We start from the raw sequence: 5,116 nt of genomic DNA, 5'->3' as shown, positions 1-5,116 counted from the left end.
GCCCTACTAAAAAGCTTGTCCCCCGCTTTCCTCTGGGCCCCCTTTAAGCCCTGACCGGCCGCACTCAGCTCTGCCCGCAGCCTTCTCTTCTCCAGGCTGAACACCCCCAACTCTCCCAGCCTGGCCCCAGAGCAGAGGGGCTCCAGCCCTCGGAGCATTTTAGTAGCCCTCCTCTGGCCCCGCTCCAACAGGTCCATGTCCTCCTGGTGCTGAGGGCTCCCAAGCTGGACGCAGGGCTCCAGGTGAGGTCTCACCAGAGCGGAGCAGAGGGGCAGAATCCCCTCCCTCAACGCTGGCCACGCTTCTCTTGATGCAGCCCAGGGTACAGTTGGCCTTCTGGGATGCTGTGTCATGTCTCTCCAAGAAAACGCATGATGGATTCCTCTCTTAGGGACAGGATGGCCACAATGTCTTCTTGGGATCAACCTAATAGGAAGAATAAAGATAATTCTGAATACCGAGAATCCTCGATATTCTTATTGGGTCACCTTCTTTGGGACGTGCTCTCTAGCATATGAAGGTCAAATACCAGACCTGAAGCCACAGGCAGGCATGCAATCAAAGCTCTTGCTCACCGTCACCTTTTGGGTGAAAAGGGGTATGTCTGAGCCCTGTCCAGCATATAGGAGATCTCAGGTTGAGGAACATGAGAGGTCAGAACGGGGACAGAAGACAAGCTGGTATGATCAAACAGACTCAGTCAGAGTTAGACCTAAAGAGGAGCAGGTTTGGGTCTAAATTTGCTTTGTTATGCCTCAGCAGAGAATCTTTATGTCTCTACCATGTGGTCAGGACATTTTAAAGCCAAACTTAGGTGGAACTTGTGGTCTTACATGTATTTCCTTTAAGTACTTAGAGACCTCCTCTAGCCCTTGAGACCTCACAGTCTTTAATACCGTTGTCCTTACAGCTCTCTACTAGATGTGCTCTTATCTTCACAGACAAGCAGCTGATGTCCAGAGACCCTCAGTTAGCCCACAGGACGGGGTGCTTATTTTTAGGCACCTATGTTATGATCCTAGTGCTCACAAGCCCCACTAACCACTGCTTTCTGCTGGTGGCATAACTAGTTAGCTTTGGGATGGGGGAAGCACCTCTGTGACACCAGAAATCAGGGACTGAAACCCCCCCCCCCATATATCAATATCATGATGTCCCCAAATTTTGGCAAGGAACGAATGTGACATGGATCGTGTTCACTGCCAAAGCTTGTACCTGGTTGTACGATATGGGTTTCAGAGCACACATTTCAGAGTAACGTGTACCCAGGTTGAGGCTTGATGGATGCTCAAGAGTTTTAAGCCTTTTTCCTGGTCAGATAGATTATTTTTCAGAATAGGTACACAACTATTTGCAACCAGGTCATGCACTGAGCGTGATGGTCTGATTTGCCTCTTCCTTTCATGAGAATATTGTTTATAGCTGATTCAGTTGTTAGTCTGGCTGAGTCAGTACAGCAGGAAGGGGCATTCCAGAGGCATCTTTAGAAAACAAAGGCTGAAGCCTTGTCAAGAAGGATGTGTTCGTGAAGGAGAGTAATGGTATCTAGGGAGACTTCACCCCAAGTTATCATGAGTTTTCATGAAGAATCCTTTTCTCCTTTAGGGTAATGGAGGCATGATGTAACTTCACCAGACTACAGACACCCAGAGGGCTCCGGATTTTCTTCCAACTTGAAAGTTTGCAAACACAATCCAACAACTAATGCCCCATTGTGGTTTAACCCCAGGCGGGAGCTCAGTCCCACGCAGCCGCTCACTCACTCCCCCATGATGGGATGGGGTGGAGAATTGGACAAGAAAGAGTGAGAAAACTCATGGGTTGAGATAAAGACAGTTTAACAGGTGAAGCAGAAGCCGTGCACGCAAGCAAAGCAAAGCAGTGAATTCATTCACCACTTCCCATGGGCAGGCGGGTGCTCAGCCATCTCCAGGACAGCAGGACTCCGTCACACGTAATGGTGACTTGGGAAGACAAATGCCATCACTCCCAACATCCGCCCCCCTTCCTTCTTTTTCCCCCAGCTCTATATTCTGGGCATGACGTCATACGATGTGTGATATTGCTCAGCTGGGATCAGCTGTCCCAGCCGTGTCCCCTCCCAACTTCTTGTGGTGGGGTGAGAAGCAGAAAAGGCTTTGACCCTGTGTAAGCCCTGCTCAGAAATAACGAAAACATCCCTGTGTTGTCACCACTGTTTTCAGCACAAATCCAAAACATCGCCCCATAGCAGCTACTGTGAAGAAAGTTAACTCTATCCCAGCCAAAACCAGCACGTGCCCCAGCCCATGGCTTCTTGTTTTCCAGCCAGGTTCTAGTCATTGACTCGGTAAGGGACAAATAAATTGCTTGATCTTTTCAGGCTTCATCAAAGTCAGAGTGACACTTGCCTCCTTGGCAAATGTCTGAGAGAGCTTCAGATGAGGAGGGCTGTCAAAGACAAATGGGGGATTCTTGAGTTCATCTCAGCAGATGGCTAAAACCTGACTCACCGAGCCCTCTTTGGCTTTCATTTAACACTTGTGGCCATCACATTTCACTCTCACTTTGCATTGTAAGTCCTCACAGGGCAAAGAAGAGCCCACTAAAAATGCGTGTGCACCCTCTGACTCACGTAGATCTGTCATGCCAAAGGACAGGTGGGATGGCTTCATAAAATTCCTGCCACAGCAGGGGTTTTGACCTACAGGACATCTCAAGCTTTCAGGCTTCTCTGAAGGTATCTAGGTGTCATGTATTAGTCTATGATAAGCAGGAAGAGAGATCAGAGGAATGTGGTTACTTCTGGTTTTGATTCCATGCACTGAGTAAATTATCTTCTACGTGGATCAGCTGTTAGAGGAGAAGGAAACACTTGGTGAATGTTATTGTACTTATTTGTATTTCCTCAGTGCCTGTAAAGTCCTGCTTGAAGGCACCGAGAAAATACAAAAGATTCCTTATAACCTGAAAGCAAGGGGAGAAAGGTCAGAGCGGCATGTACAAGGAGTCAGACAACATATTTTGAATGCCTGCTCAAGACATGCAGCCTGTTGTTGGCCTGAACTTTCCGGCGCTGCTTCAACACCCTCAGACATTACATTCCTGAGTTGTTCTCAGCAAATTCCACCACCCCAGTCCTGACGGGGAAGAATCACTGGCAAAAGAAGATCAGTTTGCACTGTGGGATTTCATTACGCGTGTGTTATGTTTGTAAACCCATCTACATCCACAGAGGGCTGATAGCAATGAGTGGTGTCATCCTCCTCGCATGAGCTGCTCTGATCTAATCCAGCAAAACACTGTGTTTTGCTCTGACTTTGATGAAACCCTCAAAGTGTTCATGGTGGTGGAGCACTGAGAATGCACTGAGCCCAGGGCAAGACAAATGGAAGGGAGGGAAACTATCCCTTGCCTGGGGAACAGCATCCCGAAGGGAAATCCAGAGGAGAGCTGTGAGTTCTGGACAAGGTGTGTGGGACCTCCTGGGAGGATTGTTCTCAGGCAGGTTTGGGGAAGGACCATCAATATGGCAGAGATGTTTACTGGTGAAGTTCTGTTATGCTTTGTATGCTTCTCCCCAGGCCAGGCAGGTTGCAGGGGTTTTGTCCAGTGACACGAGCCCATGTGAGTATATGTTAGTGCAATGCAGACACCAAATTCCCAGCACAGGATTGCCACTCATGCACACCTCAGGCACTCTTGAGTGCCTCAGCCCCATTGCAAATGAGGGCCCTGAAGAGGGGGACTCCTGTGAGCCACAACTTCTTGCACTCCTGGAAAAAAATCTAAGGTGTGCGGGGGGAGGCATATCCAAAGTAAGCCCTTGGAGGAAGGGCAGTCCACTGCACACTCTGCAGCTATATCAATGGGAAATGGGAAAAGAAGTTTGAGCTGTATAGATGGGCTTGTTCCTGAGGTGATCCTGAGCACTTGACTGTCATTTCATGGTGTGAAAGCATAATCTAAATAAGGTTTAGCAGTGACCACCTGCATTAGCCACCTGGGCCCATTCATGCGTCACTATTGGTTTATGCATATTTGGGAAATACTAGGAATATTTCCTCCAGACTCTCTTTCCCATCATTTTTCACTCCAGAACAACTGTGTGTAACAACTTATTGCTGACAGTTCTGGGTAGGTTGAAAGTTCCTGGATTTTGGCAGTTGCCTATTAGCAAGCACTGACAACTGTCCCGCAGATTTAATTTGACCCAGCTGATTAGGATTGCCCGGTGATGGTCATTTCACCCAGCTGACCACAGAGGGATGGTCTGTTCCCCACCTCAGGTTTACACCCGGGTTCTGCGGGTGTCTGTCATGTTAGCACAGGATGCAAGGACACTTTGCAATGTCCTCTCCCAGCCATTTACATGGCATGAGGAGACCTATCCAGCTTGGCAGGAAAACCAAGGCTTGCAGACAGACAGCCTCTCATACGCCGTGACATGTTGCATGTGATGTCTCTGGTCAGCAGAAGACCTCTGAAGTGCAGCAGGCACACGAGGTGGCAGAGCAGAAGGGATCACACAGCACGGGGGATGCATGAGCATGGGAGATCCACGTGGGGATTGAGAGGCAGGAGCCTTCTGCATCATACATGTATTAATTATGCAAGATTTGGTAGGCCTGATTGAGGAAGAATTATGCAAATGATGTCCAACCAACCTAAAGGGGTAATAAAACACTCCTGTTGCTTTGTTGGAGATTTTGGATAGTTATTCTCCTCTTAGCAGCAAATATTGTAAAAGCAAACACCAAAAATTCTGGAGTCAACAGCTTGTCATAGAAATAATAACAGTGTTCATCACTCCCTAGGACTGTGCGTGAATCAAGGGTGTAAAGGGTTTCACACCTAATACAAAAACTGGAGGGGGATGTAACCCAGACCCCCAGGTTGAACAGCACCATGAGAAATGGCATCGTTCCTCCTAGACCATCTGAAGCCCAAGTGTGGGTTGGATCAGAAAGGCAGAGTGGCAGAGCCCTGTGTTGGTGCTCTACAGACATTTTGTGTTTGTTTTTTTTTAGAATCGTTTAGCTTGGCAAAGCCCTTTAAGCTCCCCCAGCCCAACCGTTCCCCTACCCCTGCCATCCCACCCCCAAACCCTGGCCCTCAGCACCGCCTCTGCCCGGCT

This window comes from Egretta garzetta, unplaced genomic scaffold (assembly GCF_000687185.1).
Source record: "Egretta garzetta isolate BGI_Z169 unplaced genomic scaffold, ASM68718v1 scaffold265, whole genome shotgun sequence".
Lineage (NCBI taxonomy): Eukaryota > Metazoa > Chordata > Aves > Pelecaniformes > Ardeidae > Egretta > Egretta garzetta.
This window is presented reverse-complemented; position numbering follows the sequence as displayed.